Consider the following 18,979-nt stretch of genomic DNA (forward strand, 5'->3'; position numbering starts at 1 on the left):
CACACATGCAGTATCAGAAGTCAAGAAAGCTTGAGACAAGCACAAAGGAGCTCTGAGAGAGAAAGGGATTATAAAACTTAAGATATAGATGGGCAGACTGGATGGGCCATATGGTCTGTATCTTCTACCATGTTCTATGTTTCTCTGTTTTCTCCAGAGCATGCTCACAACAGTTTTGTCTGGGACACTACCATCAGGGTCCTAAACACAGTGATTCCACTCTCTCTGGGACATGCCATATTGCCCAGGTGCTACAGAAGCTAGAACATTACTCTCTTTAGGTGCTTGATTTATTTTGCTGACAGCTGCACTTGAAGGAAGAGCAGTCCAAGTGAGCCTAGTAACCAGACCTTTTCCATTAAACTTTTAACTTCATCTTGTTTTTGTATAATAAATGGTGCTGTACGGACCTTTCACAGCAGCTGCAGTTACCAAGTATCCGCTGAATGTCCTCACAGTTCTTGACCATGCCACAGAGATTTAAAGAAGCATTACCCCCACTTCCCATAGTTGAAAAGATGCATCAGAAGTAAGGGGGGGGGGGGGCTGGGGGAAGAGGAGGAAAATATAAAGCTCTGGAATAAATTAGATAGACTTGGACTAATTTTTAATTCCATTTCTGTTGTGTCTTCCCAATGAATAACACTTTCCTTCTGCCATGTGAAGCATGAAAATATGTTAACCAGAAAGAATGTAATGGAGGGTGCAGTGATGAAAAACTGCAGTTTATGGAATGAGAAAGTGTACAAGACATGTGTTTACGGATCTCAGCATGTCAGCTGTGGTTTACACCAGGGAAATGGATGCCATGCAACTACCAACTTTACTATCAAACCTCTGTAACAATACTAGCAGACCAAAAACACTCAGTCAAATAAAGCGTGATCTCTCCAGAAGCAGTGTCTCTAAACGGGTTTGCTATGCTCATGCATCTCCAGGAATGAACCTAACTCCTCCTAAGCAGAGACCCTCTTGTGTGGCTACGCTCTTTTCTCTGCTATGATTTCCATAAAACTGGAACACTACAATAGTGGTACAATATAGTAATTGCATGTGTACTCATCCCTAAATAGATGTCACAGTTTTGCCATGAACCTGAGGATTATTATGTACTGTTTAATGCTGACTTTGTACATTCAAATAGTGAAGCTTCTAAATCTCTCAGTTTGTTGCAGAAAAGGAAAATAATGATAAGAGAAAGGAGTTAGAGGATAGGAAGAGGTGAGCTACAGTAACACAAAATCTGTCACTGTATCTTGTCTCTGTTTTCAGCACTGGATACATAAAGTTAATGCAAAAATGTATCAAAGTTAAGTTCAGCAGTACTGAGTGTACTGTTTTTATTCTTATAGGAAGCTTGCTATTGTCAGTTTACACATTTATTTAAAAAAAAAAAAGAAACACACAGTCAAACATTCAAATTACAAGTTGTGAAGATGTTGTTAGCATTTGCATAAAAATATATTTCTAATCTCAGATAGACTAAGCTTAATATGAATGAGATATGACTTTGATAATAAAACAATGCATTTGTCCAATAAATATACACAACCTAATTCAGCTGACAAAATGAAAATATGTAACATTCTGTAAAACAAACAAGGGTGGGTGAACTTCCATGTTCCAGTTTGGATCAGAATTGTAGGCTGATTTTCCATGCTGGATCAGACTAAAATTTGGATTTCTGTGACTCTCTCTGATATGATAAGCATTACTTTAGAAAAGTAAAGAAAAGAAAAAGAAAAATGAAACCTATCTGGTTCTCAAAGGAGGTGGCTGACAAAATAAAGGCTAAAAGAACAGCATTCAAGAAATACAAAAGATCCCAAAGAGAGGAGCACAAAGAAGAATATCTGGTAGAACTGAGGGAGACGAAGAAATTAATCAAGAGAGCAAAAAGTCAAGCAGAAGAGAGGATTGCCAAGAAGGTAAAGAGAGGTGACAAAACATTTTTCAGATACATCAGTGAAAAGAGAAAAGTTCAAAGTAGTATAGTGAAATTGAAAGGTGGAAAGGATCAATGTGTGGAGAGAGACGAAGAAATGGCAGAAATATTAAACGAATACTTCTGTTCTGTGTTCATGAAGGAGGACCCTGGAGAAGGACCGTCCCTAGTTAACAAGATACTGGAGGGGAGTGGAGTAGATGTAACTCCATTTACAGTAGAAAATGTATGGGAAGAGCTGGGGAAACTGAAAGTAGACAAAGCCATGGGACCTGATGAGGTTCATCCCAGGATACTGAGGGAGCTCAGAGATGTGCTGGCGGGTCCGCTGTGTGACCTGTTCAATAGATCCCTAGAAATGGGAGTGGTGCCGAGTGATTGGAGAAGAGCTGTGGTGGTTCCGCTTCACAAGAGTGGGAACAAAGAGGAGGCTGGTAACTACAGACCGGTTAGCCTCACTTCGGTGGTGGGAAAAGTAATGGAGACACTGTTGAAAGAGAGAATAGTGAATTATCTACAGTCGGGAGAATTGCTGGATGAGAGGCAGCATGGATTCACCAGGGGAAGATCCTGTCAGCAAATCTGATTGACTTTTTTGACTGGGTAACCAAGGAATTGGATCAAGGAAGAGCGCTCGATGTCATCTACTTGGATTTCAGCAAAGCTTTTGATACAGTCCCGCACAGGAGACTGGTGAATAAAATGAGAAGCTTAGGAGTGAGTGCCGAGGTGGTGACCTGGATTGCAAACTGGTTGACGGACAGAAGACAATGTGTGATGGTAAATGGAGCTCTCTCTGAAGAGAGGGAGGTTTTAAGTGGTGTACCACAAGGATCGGTGTTGGGACCGGTCCTGTTCAATATATTTGTGAGCGACATTGCGGACGGGATAGAAGGTAAGGTTTGTCTTTTTGCAGATGACACTAAGATCTGCAACAGAGTGGACATGCCGGAAAGAGTGGAGAGAATGAGACGGGATTTAAGGAATCTGGAAGAGTGGTCGAAGATATGGCAGCTGAGATTCAATGCCAAGAAGTGCAGAGTCATGCATATGGGGAGAGGAAATCTGAATGAACTACATTCGCTGGGGGGAGAAGGGCTGATGTGCACGGAGCAGGAAAGAGACCTTGGGGTGATAGTGTCTAATGATATGAAGTCTGCGAAACAATGCGACAAGGCGATAGCAAAGCCAGAAGAATGCTGGGCTGCATAGAGAGAGGAATATTGAGTAAGAAAAGGGAAGTGATTATCCCCTTGTACAGGTCCTTGGTGAGGCCTCACCTGGAGTACTGTGTTCTGTTCTGGAGACCGTATCTACAAAGAGACAAGGACAAGATGGAAGCGGTACAGAGAAGGGCGACCAGGAAGGTGGAGGGTCTTCATCGGATGACATACGAGGAGAGATTGAACAATCTAAATATGTACTCCCTGGAGGAAAGGAGGAGCAGGGGTGATATGATTCAGACTTTCAGATACTTGAAAAACTTTAATGATCCAAAGACAATGACAAACCTTTTCCGTCGGAAAAAAATCAGCAGAACCAGAGGTCACGAGCTGAGGCTCCAGGGAGGAAGACTAAGAACCAATGTCAGGAAGTATTTCTTCACGGAAAGGGTGGTGGATGCCTGGAATGCCCTTCCGGAGGAAGTGGTGAAGTCTAAAAGTGTGAACAACTTCAAAGGGGCGTGGGATAAAAACTGTGGATCCATCAAGTCTAGAGGGCGTTTGGAGGCATTCAAACACTGCACAGAGCGGCAGTAGCCACAGAGGCATTCAAACACTGCACGGAGCGGCAGTAGCCACAGAGGCATTCACGGAGCGGGATGCCAGTGGCCAGTAGTTGGTGTTCCACCTTCACGGAGCGGAAGGATGGAGGGCTGCTATCTCAAAAAATAAAAAAATAAAAACAGGGGTGGGTAAGAGTATGGGGTAAGGGTGTGGCCTGCTTGTTACAGCGGTTGCTACCCCTAATTGAGCTGGACGTTCACTTGGATGCAGATACGGCGCTGCTCTCTAAATTGGTGGTAGGGTGGAGGGGAATTAGGGCTGGAGGGTACTGGAAGCCAATAGTAACAGGTGGGAGAGAAAAAAAGGGGAAAGAAAATGGATAAAGTGCGTAGCTTGCTGGGCAGACTAGATGGGCCTGGAATGCCCTTCCGGAGGAAGTGGTGAAGTCTAAAACTATGAACGACTTCAAAAGGGCATGGGATAAACACTGTGGATCCATCAAGTCTAGAGGGCGGGAATAAAGAGGAGGCATTCAAACACTGCACGGAGCGGCAGTAGCCACAGAGGCATTCAAACACTGCACGGAGCGGCAGTAGCCACAGAGGCATTCACGGAGCGGGATGCCAGTGGCCAGTAGTTGGTGTTCCACCTTCACGGAGTGGAAGGATGGAGGGCTGCTATCTCAAAAAAATAATAAAATAAAAACAGGGGTGGGTAAGAGTATGGGGTAAGGGTGTGGCCTGCTTGTTACAGTGGTTGCTACCCCTAATTGAGCTGGACGTTCACTTGAATGCAGATACGGCGCTGCTCTCTAAATTGGTGGTGGGGTGGAGGGGAATTAGGGCTGGAGGGTACTGGAAGCCAATAGTAACAGGTGGGAAAGAAAAAAAAGGGGAAAAAATGGATAAAGTGCGTAGCTTGCTGGGCAGACTAGATGGGCCGTTTGGTCTTCTTCTGCCGTCATTTCTATGTTTCTATGTTACTTGCCTGGGCTGCCAAACCTCATCAGGCAAACAAGAGGCCTGAAAACACAAGGTCTGGGGAAATGCCGCCTGCTTGTTTCTGTTATTGTTTAGTTTGCAAGAATCAGAGGATATGTGTTTTAATTCTACTGTTGCTTGAGGTCTGAGACCAAAATTCAATGGCATCCCCTATATCAAATGGCTACAAAGTCTTTTGTGCAGTAGTTGTAATTTAGTGATTGCAGTGTAATGCATCTCTGCATATATTTTATGAATTTTTCATAGTTGTGACTAACATACATAATGGCAGTCACTTTGAGGTCCCACTTTGTGGGAGGAGGACATTTTTTTTTCCATTTAATTTTCTTACTTTTTTAGCTTTCTTCTCTTCACTTCCCTTCAATGTTTACCGTTTAATTGTTTATGTATTTGCCTTTATGATAGACCATCCTCCCTATAGTTACCTGTATATTTTTCAGTTTTATGTAAGGGTTCTGCCCAAAAGTTTTTGTTTAATGTGAACCGATGCGATGTGCGAACGGACATCGGTATATAAGAGACTTTAAATAAATAAATAAATAAATAAATTATCGTATTACTGTTAGCTGGTAGGTTAAACTCTAGGAAAGGCATTGGACCACCATAGAATTAATTTACCATAGCTTTTCTCCAGGATTTACATCACTAGCCATGGTGAGAAACTGAAGTAAACTCTTTAAATTTAGAGAAGATACTAGAAAGAGATAAAAAAATATTCACGGTAAAAACTGGGGTTTGGGCGCTTTCAGGAAATATGCAAAAAAAAAAAACTACGTGCTTCAATTATTTTATTCATAGTAACATAGAAGATGATGGCATAAGACCAAATAACCCACAAGTTTATCCAGTTTTCCTTGTCTACATTGTTAAGGATATATCCCAGCTTCTAGCTATAGATCATATCCACTTGTAAGATATCACTCCTTATGATCAGAATATGTCATGCTGGTCAAACCAAGATCCATTGAGCTCAGCATCCTGTCTCTGAGAGCAGACAGTTCACGTGTCAAGTACCCAACAGATACCATAAAGTACATCTAATTCTTGTTACTCCCTTGAAAGAATAGTGATAGCTTTTCCTAGTCAATCTGGCTAATAAAGCTTTTAGGAATTTTCCTTCAGGACCTTGTCCACTAGGGATGTGCAGAGCAAAATTTTATGTTCATATTTTTTATGTCCGAAAGGGGGTCCCACTTGCGGCCAATATGGACATAAAAAAAATCCAATGAGTTGGGTATATGTACATATGTGCAAAAAAAAAATTAAACCCCCTCACCCTCCTTAATCCCCCCCCCAGACTTACCACAACTCCCTGGTGATCGAGCGAGGAGTGAGGACGTCATTTCTGCAATCCTTGGCGAGAAGCATGTGACGTCGGTGGCACGTCGAGTGATGCGGCGTCACGTGATTCCCGGCTCGTTCGCGCCGGACGGCTCGTTCGGCCCAAAAAGAACTTTTGGCCAGCTTGGGGGGGCCTCCTGACCCCCCCAAGCTGGCCAAAAGTTCTTTTTGGGCCGAACGAGCCGTCCGGCGCGAACGAGCTGGGAATCATGTGGCGCCGCGTCACTCAGACGCGACGTCACGTGATTCCCGGCAAGTTCGCGCCGGACGGCTCGTTCGGCCCAAAAAGAACTTTTGGCCAGCTTGGGGGGGCCTCCTGACCCCCTCAAGCTGGCCAAAAGTTCTTTTTGGGCCGAACGAGCCGTCCGGCGCGAACTTGCCGGGAATCACGTGACGTCGGCGTCACGTGATTCCCGGCTTGTTCGCGCCGAACGAGCCGTCCGGCGCGAACTTGCCGGGAATCACGTGACGTTGCGTCTGAGTGACGCGGCGCCACGTGATTCCCGGCTCGTTCGCGCCGGACGGCTCGTTCGGCCCAAAAGAACTTTTGGCCAGCTTGGGGGGGTCAGGAGGCCCCCCCAAGCTGGCCAAAAGTTCTTTTTGGGCCGAACGAGCCGTCCGGCGCGAACGAGCCGGGAATCACGTGACGCCGGCGTCACTCGACGTGCCGCCGACGTCACATGCTTCTCGCCAAGGATTGCAGAAATGGCGTCCTCACTCCTCGCTCCATCACCAGGGAGTTGTGGTAAGTCGGGGGGGGGGGATTAAGGAGGGTGAGGGGGTTTATATTTTTATTTTGGCTCAACAATCGCGATTTCCCACATATCGAACATATCTATGTTCGATATGTGGGAAATCCGATCGTTTATGTCGAATCAATTTTTTAAGTAAAAAAAAAATATGAGTTGCGTTTTACTAATGCGGTCAATCCGAATGCACACCCCTATTGTCCACACCTCTTTCAAAATCCTGCTATGCTAGTCATCTTGACCCTGTCCTCTGGCAACAGATTCCACAACTTGATCGCGCATTGGGTGAAAAAGTACTTTGTTTGTACTATTTGTTTTAAATCTGCTGGCTGTTAGTGATTTAGTATTGTTTGAGAGGGTAAATAATAGTGGTCCTTCATCATCACTATAAAAGAATATTTCTAGTGTGGGTATGTTCCCAACATCCTTCTGAGTAAAGACCAAGGCAAATAAATTATTCAGTTTTTCTGCTATTTCCTTATTCTCACAGATCACCCCTTTTACCCCTTGGTCATCTAGTGGTTCAGCTGACTCCTTCACAGGCTTTTTGCATTGAATGTACTTGAAAAAGTGTTTATTATTACTTTTTCCTCTATGGCAAGCTTCTCAAATTCTCTCTTGGCCTGTCTCACTACTATTTTGCATCCAACTTGTCAACACTTATGTTCTTGCCCATTTTCCTCATTTTATTCTGCTTTCCATTTTTTGAAAGATGCCTTTTTGGCTTTTATTCCCCATCAAATCATGCTGGCAGTTGTTTGATCTTCCTTTGACTTTTTCTAATACACAGAATACATTTCATCTGGGTTTCCAAGATGGTATAGCAGATCTTATCATAAGGATTGTAATATTTACAATTAAAAACCAAGCAATTTTCAAACCAATAAATATTACTGCTAGCAACACTTTTACTAGATGAGGAGTCTTCTTGAAAATTTAGCAATGCTGCTTGACTTGTTTTGCTTTTGGACTTGTCCTTAGAAGCAGTTCTGTGCTTTTTCCCATATGTATGCATATCAGAACCCAGACCTTAAAAGTTGGGGCCCGTGTTAGTTGCTGGCTGAATCCAATTCCCCCTTCCCCCCCACCTACTATTAAAGTGGAGAGTGATGTTGTAATTGCGTCAAAAGTTTCAAGGCTTATTGGTTGAGGGTAGAAATCCCTGTGCTTCTGCTAAGGGTAGCAATTGTTGCACAAAGTAGGTTAACCCCATGCACCCTTTTCTTAATTTCCATCCTCTAGCCTTTAGTATTTATTCCGTACTATAGTATGGAATACTATAGTATTTATTCCATACTCCTTTGAAATTCTTTAACTCTTTTAGTCTTCACCACCTCCTCCAGAAGGGCATTCCTTCTGGAGGAGGTGGTGAAGACACCACCCTCTCCATGAAGAAATATTTTTTGACATTGGTTCTGAATCACCCCCATGAAGTTTCATTTCATGACCCCTGGATCTACTGTTTCCTTTCCAATGGAAAAGGTTCAAAGTTTGTGCAACATTAAAACCTTTCAGGTATCCGAAGTTCTGTATCATATCTCCACTGCACCTCCTATCTTTTAGAGATGTGATTCGTACCTGCAAGTGTTTCTGGTTTCGTAGAACCGTGGGAAATTTCATTTCCCACGGTTCTGACCATTTTTTTTTTCAGCTGTCCCGATCTGAAAAAAAAAACAAAACACCCCAATCCTTCAGATTTAATTATTTACAATCCCCCACCCTCCTGACCCCCCAAAACTTTCCTAAAGTCCCTGGTGGTCCAGTGAAGGTCCCGGGAGCGATCTCCCACTCTCGGGCCATTGGCTGCCAGTAAAAAAAATGGTGCCAGTGGCCCTTTGCCCTTACCATGTGACAGGGGCTATCGGTGCCATTGGCCTGCCCCTTTCACAAGGTAGGAGCAATGGATGGCTGGCGCCATCTTAAAAAATGGTGCGAGCCATCCATTGCTCCTACCATGAGACAGGGGCCGGCCAATGGCACCAATAGCTCCTGTCACATGGTAAGGGCCATTGGCGCCATTTTGATTAGTGGCAGCCAATGGCCCAAGAGGGGGACATCGCTCCTGGGACCCCTGCTGGACCACCAGGGACTTTAGGCAAGTTTGTTTTGGGGGGGGTCGGGAGGGTGGGGGATTGTAAATAATTAGATCTGAAGGGTTGGTGTGTGTGGGGGGGGTTTCTGTGTGCCCTTTCTCCCCCTCAAAACAATAAAAAAAAACGCACAAATTTTCATGGGGTTTTCCTATCATTTTCAGGGACCCCCAATACATGACAAATTATGAAATATTGTATGATATTTTAATTTGTCATAAAAACAATGCACATCCCTACTATCTTCCAGAGTATATATATTTAGGTCTGTTTGGAGGTCTCACACCATTTTGGTCATCCTTCTCTGGACCACCTCCATCCTGTCTCTATCCTTTTTGAGATACAGCTTCCAGAACTGAACCCAGTACTCCAAGTGAGGCCTCACCAAAGACCTGTACAAGGGGATTATCACCTCCTTTTTCATGGGTTCAGGGTGAAAAGGATAGACTAAGGAGTAATTTTAAGGAAAGATATTTTTGCAGAGAGGGTGGTGGACATATGAATCAGCCTCCCAGTGGAGGTGGTAGAGACAAGGACAGTATCTGAATTCAGGACAACAGCAGTCACAGGAAATCTCTGAGGGAGTGTTAGGGATTGTAGAGATGCATAGACTAGATAGGCCGTATGGTCTTTTCTGCTATCATGTTTCTATGTTTCTATTATAGGCCCCCTGGAAAGAAGGGTTGCTGAGTACAGTTAGATATTAGTTGTTGTTGATTATGATAGCAGATATTCCTGGGTCATATGGCTCAACTCAATCTGATCCTAGTTGGTGGCCTTTTTCTTACACACAGTTTATATCTGGAGATTCTGACTTATAAGAATACTAACTTCCCTGTCCTGTCTACTATGGGAATTGGGCCACTTCTTATCTATCTACTCCATCCAGCTTTCAATTTATGCCTCCAGATCAATGACTTGGTTGAGTGATTCAACCAAATGGTAATAGCTTTTTATTAGTTGGATTAGAAATGTTTGCAGTGAGAGCCTCCACTACCTTCTTCCTGTTTTAGTTTGTACATGAACATGACCAAAAGGAAGACTGTGGTTCACAAAAGATGCAATACTAATCACTTTGCATTAGTATCAGATGGCTCTAGAACCTCACAAATACTCATGGCGCAGTATCACCATGATTCAATATGGAGGCATGATATTCGTAGATTTATTTTCCATTCCTTTCTGATAATTCCTAACATTCTATTTGCTTTTATGACTGCCACTGCACACTAAGTAGAGGATTTCAAAGAATTCCCCATAAGGACTTCAGTTCTTTTCCTGGATATTCTGTAATAGAAAATAAAGTCTTGCCAATCAAGTGAGTTGTAGAGAGTTTAAGGTATTAAGGTTTGAAATTTCACTGTAGTTACAAAGAATGAAGGATTCCAATCCCCATTAGTCATTGGTACTTGGCCCTATATCCCTACAAATTCAGAATCCAGCATCGCCCTGGCAAAGTAAATCAGAATGTAGATTTCCTATCTAGGGGGACTGGGGATTTTTACAGAAGTGCTAATATATTTTCAAAAATGGGGGAGATCTGCAATAGAGTAATCAAGCTGCATCTGATGGAGGGCCATAAAGAATCAATATAGCAGCAAATGCAGTCCTAAGACAAAAAAAAAAAAAAAAGAGCACAAAAGAAGTTGGAGGAACAAAAAAGAGAGAACAAAAAACAGAAGGGAATCCTTGTGCAGAGTTAGGGAAGAGGGAGGTACCCAGCTTCCCTCCCAGCTCCACTCTGAGGCCTATAAGGGCAGTGGCAAGGAAGGTGGAGCCCTGGAACAAGAAGGATGAGCTTAAGGACTAGAGAAACAACTGGAGCTGGGGGGGGTGGGGGGGGAATTCAAAGAAGTAACCTGAATGCCAATGTCAGGAAAAGGCGTTGCCAGAGCCCGCACCCTCCCCGCATGAAAGGTACCCACTGAAGGATTTTCCTGGGGATTGGCAATAGAGAAATATGCCCAGTGAGGAAAATGGAGATGAAATGTACCAACGGCTTCTTAGGCATCATATACATATGTCCATATATTATGATCATGTCCACTAAGGGTCATGAAATGAAACTCCAGGAAGGACAACTCAGAACCAAAATCAGGAAATATTTCTTCACAGAGAGGGTGCTGAATGCCTGGACTGCCCTTCCATGCTGTTGCTACCCTTAACAAATAGTTAAGGGTAGCAACAGCCACACCAGCAAGTTAACCCAGCCTTGATGTTGTTAATGCAACCAACAAGGGCCCCGACGTTTGCGGTTTGGGGAACAAATAAACATGTGGGTAAACTTGCTGATGTGGCTTTTACTACCCTTAAACTATAAGCCTGATTCTTTTGATGCAAGTCCAACTTTCTGCTTGCACAACAAGGGTTAAGGGAAATTGGATTCAAACAGCATTCCAGGGTCCTGAATTTTACAGTCTGGAAAACTGATAAGCATGGGGGTAACCTGCCCAGTGCAGCAGGTTTGGGTGAATGAGGGATAGAGTGAGCTTAGAGGCAGTATAGGTTTGAGGGTGAATTTAAGATTGTATGTTTGTGGATATTGACAGTGTGATCTAAATTGAGTAGTCCAAAACATTTGTATTAGATGTAGGTAGATTTTACACAAGGAGTTAAATTAACATAATGCTATATTTTCAATAAAGCATAAATAATTTTTAATTGAACAACGTAATCTTTTGAATTAATTCAATAAGAAGCAATAGTGCTTTTCTTTCCCAAATACTATAGTTTTGGGAATTTTTGTGTGTATATATATATATTTAGAGCTTGATTCCCTGGAATTTCTTCTGTCCAGACACAGAATAGGAGAAAATATTTTGTGAATCATTTCCTTAGTTTGGTTATCAATTTACACAGTGGGGTCAATAGTTAAAGCACTTGTCCAGATAATTTTTGTAGTGCTTGAAATTCATTCTCCTCTTCCTGTGCTACCACTCATCGATACATTTTGTCCAGGTAAATGATTCACAGAAGAAGGTTATGGTGAAGATGGGAAGAAGCCTATGGCAAGGCCAAGAGGGGATTTTGGGTTGCAATACATTTTTTCCTTCTGGAAAAGGAAAATCCCAATCTAGGGAATCCAATACAGTAGCATATAGCACAAAACACTTACCTGCATGGGAAATATATTTAGCATAAAAGTATCTGCTGGGTCCCAAAATCCAAGACATTATGGAGAGATTGACAATCCAGTTGGAGCACTGAGAGGAGAGGATCACCTTGCTGGTGGCTGAAAGGAATCATTAAGTTTTGCTTGAAAAACTTTCTTTTTTAAAGGTATTGGGGTGAAGTTAACTATTAGGGAATACTATTTAGTGTGTTTGTGTGTTTTGTGCTTTTAATAGTCAGTAAGGCAGCGAATAAACAGAAGTAAAACTGTTTGTATTTCCCAACCCTCCCACCCTTCACCCACCCACCTCTAGCTCATCATTTAATTTATAGGCAGGTGCCACTTTCACACACACACACAAAAAAAAAACTGCCTTTCAACTTCACGAATTCCCCACACCTTATTGACAGTTTGATCATTCCCCTGTAGGCCACTACCAGACATATGGGGGTAGATTTTCAAACATGGCGCGTTCGTGTACTTTTGCTGGCGCATCAGGCGCAAGCAAAAGTACGCGGGATTTTAGTAGATACGCGCGTAGTCGCGCGTATCCGCTAAAATCCTGGATCGGCGTGCGCAAGGCTATCAATTACGTATAGCCGGCGCGCGCCAAGCCGCGCAGCCTACCCCTGTTCCCTCCAAGGCCGCTCCGAAATCGGAGCGGCCTTGGAGGGAATCTTCTAACGCCCTCCCCTCACCTTCCCCTCCCTTCCTCTACCTAACCCACCCCCCCGGCCCTGTCTAAACCCCCCCCCCTTACCTTTGTCGGGGGATTTACGCCTCCCGGAGGGAGACGTAAATCCCCGCGCGCCAGCGGGCCCCTAGCGCGCCGGGACGCGACCTGGGGGCGGGTACGGAGGGTGCGGCCACGCCCCCGGACCGCCCCGGGCCGTAACCATGCCCCCGGGCCCGCCCCCAAAACGCTGCTGACACGCCCCGAAAACGGCGTGGCGCTCAGTCCCGCCCCCCGACACGCCCCCGACACGCCCCCCTCCGAAAACCCCGGGACTTACGCGAGTCCCGGGGCTCTGCGCGCGCTGGTAGGCCTATGTAAAATAGGCTCACCAGCGCGCAGGGCCCTGCTCGCCTAAATCAGACCGGTTTTGTGTGGATTTAGGCGAGCAGGGCTCTTAAAATCCGCCCCTCAGTGAATTCACTAATGCATTTAAAGGATGCTAATTAGACACATTCCTACTCCCTTAGCAACCTAAAACTTAACTAGGAACTGAACAAATTTGAGATGAAGGCAGCAGTCCAGCAGCAAGCGGGGGGCTTCCAGTCTTTTGCATAGAATGTCACATGTATGATTTTTTACCCACTGGTGAGAAATTGTACATGTGCATGCAATGCAAGGAGCTTCTGTCTCTCAGAGAACGAGTCCAATATCTGGATGCTAGAGTGGCAGACCTGGAGGAGCTGAGGCAGGCAGAGAGGTATATAGATGAGACCTTCAGGGACATAGTACCCAAGTCCCAACTTCAGACTGGCAGCCCTGGTGCTGCCTTGGAAGAAGAAGGTCTCATGATCAGAGAGCATCAACCTGGTGCAGCAGGAAACGATCCTGTAGCAAGGACCTGCTCTCCAGGTGGTGCATTGCCTTTCGCACCGAGGATGTGTCTCCAAGGCCTACTGCACAGGAGGGAAGGGTTAGGTCGGCCATCATAGTTGGTGATTTCATTATTAGGAAAGTAGACTGCTGGGTGGCTGGTGGGCATGAGGATCGCTTGGTAACATGCCTACCTGGTGCGAAGGTGGCGGACCACGTGCATCACCTAGATAGTATTTTAGACATTGCTGGGGAGGAGCTGACTGTCGTGGTACATGTGGGCACCAACGACATAAGAAAATGTGGGACGGAGGTTCTGGAAGCCAAATTTAGGCTCTTACGTACAAAGCTTAAATCCAGAACCTCCAGGGTAGCATTCTCTGAAATGCTCCCTGTTCCATGCGCAGGTCCCCAGAGGCAGGCAGAGCTCCGGAGTCTCAATGTGTGGATGAGACGATGGTGCAAGGAAGAGGGATTCAGTTATGTAAGGAACTGGGGAACCTTTTGGGGAAGGGGGAGTCTCTTCCAAAGGGATGGCCTCCACCTTAACAAGGGTGGAACCAGACTGCTGGCGCTAACTTTAAAAAGGAGATAGAGCAGCTTTTAAACTAGAACAAAGGGGAAAGCTGACTGTAGCTCAGCAGCGCATGGTTCGGAGGGAGGTATCTTCAAAGGATACTAATGATGCATTAGAATTAGGGCATCCCGACAGTGAGGTTCCAATAACAAGAAAAGTAGTCCAAGTGCCTGCAACTAAAATCTCACCTGAGCTAAAAAATTCTAACTTATCCCTATCAATTACAAAGCAGAATGAAAATACAAACAAAAAACAAACTTTGAAATGTTTCTTTGCTAATGCCAGAAGACTAAGGAGTAAGATGGGAGAATTAGAATGTATAGCAGTGAATGATGACATACACTTAATTGGCATCTCAGAGACATGGTGGAAGGAGGATAACCAATGGGACAGTGCTATACCGGGGTACAAATTATATCACAATGACAGAAAGGAGCACCCGGGAGGCGGTGTGGCGCTTTATGTCCAGGATTGCATAGAATCCAACAGGATAAACATCCTGCATGAGACTAAATGCACAATCGAATATTTTTGGATAGAAATCCCTTGTGTGTTGGGGAAGACTATAGTGATAGGGGTATACTACCTTCCACCTGGCCAAGATGGTGAGATGGACAGTGAAATGCTAAGAGAAATTAGGGAAGCTAAGCAAATTGGTAGTGCCGTGGTAATGGGAGATTTCAATTTCCCCAATATTGACTGCATAAATGTATCATCGGGACATGCTAGAGAGATAAAATTCCTGGATGGAATAAATAACAATGAGCAAATGGTTCGGGAACTGATGAGAGAGGGAGCAATTTTAGATTTACTTCTCAGTGGAGCACAGGATTTGGTGAGAGAAGTAATGGTGGTGGGGCCACTTGGAAATAGTGATCAGAATATGATCAAATTTGAATTAAATGACTGGAAGGAGGACAGTAAGCAAATCCACAGCTCTTCTGCTAAACTTTCAAAAGGAAAACTTTGATAAAATGAGAAAAATAGAAATAGAAAAAAAGAAAGGTGGAAGGAAGGCAAAATGATTACTGACATGGTTAAAAGGTGAGGTGAAAGAAGCTATTTTAGCCAAAAGATCTTCATTCAAAATTGGAAGAAGGATCCAACAGAAGAAAATAGGATAATGCATAAGAGTTGGCAAGTTAAATAGCAGACATTGACAAGACAGGCTAAGAGAGAATTTGAAAAGAAGTTGGCCGTAGAGGCAAAAATTCACAGTAAAAACTTTTAAAAATATATCGGAAGCAGAAAGCCTGTGAGGGAGTCAGTTGGACCATTAGATGATCGAGAGGTTAAAGGGGTACTTAGAGACGATAAGGCCATCGCAGAAAGATTAAACAATTTCTTTACTTTGGTGTTTACTGAAGAGGATGTTGGGGAGATACCCATATCGGAGAAGGTTTTCATGGGTAATGACTCAGATGCACTGAACCAAATCACGGTGAACCTAGAAGATGTGGTAGGCCTGATTGACAAACTGAAGAGTAGTAAATCACCTGGAGAGGATGGTATACATCCCAGAGTTCTGAAGGAACTAAAAAATGAAATTTCAGACCTAAATATTTGTAACCTATCATTAAAACCATCCATTGTACCTGAAGACTGGAGGGTGACTAATATAACTCCAATATTTAAAAAGGCCTCCAGGGGCAATCCTGAAAACTACAAACCAGCTAGCCTGCCTTCAGTGCCAGGAAAAATAGTGGAAAGTGTTCTAAAGATCAAAATCACAGAACATATAGAAAGACATGGTTTAATGGAACAAAATCAGCATGGCTTTACCCAAGGCAAGTCTTGCTTCACAAATTTGCTTTTTGAAGGAGTTAATAAACATGTAGATAAAGGTGAACTGGTAGATGTAGTGTATTTGGAGTTTCAGAAACTGTTTGACAAAGTTCCTCATGAGAGGCGTCTAGGAAAAGTAAAAAGTCATGGGATAGGTGGTGATGTCCTCTCGTGGATTACAAACTGGCTAAAAGACAGGAAACAGAGAGTAGGATTAAATGGACAATTTTCTCAGTGGAAGCGAGTGGGCAGTGGGCTGCCTCAGGGATCTGTATTGGGACCCATGCTTTTCAATATATTTATAAATGATCTGGAAAGAAATATGACAAGTGAAGTAATCAAATTTGCAGATGATACAAAATTATTCAGAGTAGTTAAATCACAAGTGGATTGTGATAAATTGCAGGAAGACCTTGTGAGACTGGAAAATTGGGCATCCAAATGGCAGATGAAATTTAATGTGGATAAGTGCAAGGTGATGCATATAGGGAAAAATAACCCATGCTATAGTTGCACAATGTTAGGTTCCATATTAGGCGCTACCACCCAAGAAAGAGATCTAGGTGTCATAGTGGATAACACATTGAAATCATCTGTTCAGTGTGCTGCTGCAGTCAAAAAAGCGTGTGCAGGTCCCCAGAGGCAGGCAGAGCTCCAGCGTTTCAATGCATGGATGAGACGATGGTGCAGGGAAGAGGGATTCAGCTTTATTAGGAATTGGGGATACTTTTGGGGAAAGGGGAGACTTTTCCGAAAGGATGGGCTCTACCTTAACCAGAGTGGAACCAAGCTGCTGGCACTATCTTTCAAAAAGGAGATAGAGCAGCTTTTAAACTAGAACAAGGGGGAAAGCTGACAGTCATTCAGCAGTGCATGGTTTGGAGAAAAGTATCCTTGAAGGATACTAATGAAGCAGGAGAGTTAGGGCATCTCAACAGAGAGGATCCATTAAAAGCAAACATAGTCCATGTGCCTATATGTAAAAAATCACCGAAGCTAATGATTTCTGAATTATCCCTAACAACTGAAAAGCAGGTTGATAATACAAACAAAAAACACACTTTGAAATGTCTGTATGCCAATGCCAGAAGTCTAAGAAATAAGATGGGAGAATTAAATAGCAGCAAATGATGAGATTGACATAATTGGCATCACAGAGACTTGGTGGAAGGAGGATAACCAATGGGGCAGTGCTATATCAGGGTACAAATTATATTGCAATGATAGGGAGGATCAACCTGGTGGGGGTGTGGCACTTTATGTCCGGGAGGGTATAGAGTCCAACAGGATAAAGATGATACAAGAGACTAAATGCTCACTCAGTAGAAGAATCTATATGGGTAGAAATCCCATGTGTGTTGGGTAAGAGTATAATGATAGGAATAAACTACCGTCCACCTGGACAAAATGGTCAGACAGATGATGAAATGCTCAGAGAAATCAGGGAAGCTAACCAATTTGGCAGTGCAATAATAATGGGAGATTTCAATTACCCCAATATTGACTGGGTAAATGTAAGATCAGGACTTGCTAGAGACATAAAGTTCCTGGATGTAATAAATGATTGCTTCATGGAGCAATTGGTTCAGGAACCAACAAGAGAGGGAGCTATTTTAGATTTAATTCTTAGTGGAACACAGGATTTGGTGAGAGAGGTAATGGTGGTGGGGCCAGTGCACAGCGCACAGGCCAGTGTCCTGTGCGCGCGATTCAGTAAACTAAAATATTTAAATTAGGTCCTGCGGTAAAAAGAGGCGCTAGGGACACTAGCACGTCCCTAGCACCTCTTTTTGGACAGGGGCGGTGGCTGTCAGCGGGTTTGACAACTGACGCTCAATTTTGCCGGCATCGGTTCTCGAGCCCGCTGAAAGCCATGGGTTCGGAAACCGGACGCCGGCAAAATTGAGCGTCCGGTTTTCGAGCCACAGGCCAATTTCAAAAATTTTTTTTTTTTTTAACTTTTTTTTAAACTTTCGGGACCTCTGACTTAATATCGCCATGATATTAAGTTGGAGGGTGCACAGAAAAGCAGTTTTTACTGCTTTTCTGTCACTTTCCCGGTGCCGGCAGAAATTAGCGCCTACCTGCCTCACAAATCTGCTTCACTTTTTTGAAGGAGTTAATAAACATGTGGATAAAGGTGAACCGGTAGATATAGTATACTTGGATTTTCAGAAAGCGTTTGACAAAGTTCCTCATGAGAGGCTTCTAGGAAAAGTAAAAAGTCATGGGATAGGTGGCGATGTCCTTTCATGGATTGCAAACTGGCTAAAAGACAGGAAACAGAGAGTAGGATTAAATGGACAATTTTTTCAGTGGATGCGAGTGGGCAGTGGAGTGCCTCAGGGATCTGTATTGTGACCCTTACTGTTCAATATATTTATAAATGATCTGGAAAGAAATATGACAAGTGAGGTAATCAAATTTGCAGATGATACAAAATTATTCAGAGTAGTTAAATCACAAATGGATTTTGATAAATTGCAGGAAGACCTTGTGAGACTGGAAAATTGGGCATCCAAATGGCAGATGAAATTTAATGTGGATAAGTGCAAGGTGATGCATATAGGGAAAAATAACCCATGCTATAATTACACAATGCTGGGTTCCATATTAGGTGCTACAATCCAAGAAAGAGATCTAGGTGTCATAGTGGATAACACATTGAAATCATCGGTTCAGTGTGCTGCGGCAGTCAAAAAAGCAAACAGAATGTTGGGAATTATTAGAAAGGGAATGGTGAATAAAACTGAAAATGTCATAATGCCTCTGTATCTCTCCATGGTGAGACCGCACCTTGAATACTGTGTACAATTCTGGTCGACGTATCTCAAAAAAGATATAATTGCGATGGAGAAGGTACAGAGAAGGGCTACCAAAATGATAAGGGGAATGGAACAGCTCCCCTATGAGGAAAGACTAAAGAGGTTAGGACTTTTCAGCTTGGAGAAGAGACGACTGAGGGGGGATATGATAGAGATGTTTAAAATCATGAGAGGTCTAGAACGGGTAGATGTGAATCGGTTATTTACTCTTTCGGATAGTAGAAAGACTAGGGGGCACTCCATGAAGTTAGCATGGGGCACATTTAAAACTAATCGGAGAA

The sequence above is a fragment of the Rhinatrema bivittatum genome, chromosome 1 (assembly GCF_901001135.1).
Source record: "Rhinatrema bivittatum chromosome 1, aRhiBiv1.1, whole genome shotgun sequence".
Lineage (NCBI taxonomy): Eukaryota > Metazoa > Chordata > Amphibia > Gymnophiona > Rhinatrematidae > Rhinatrema > Rhinatrema bivittatum.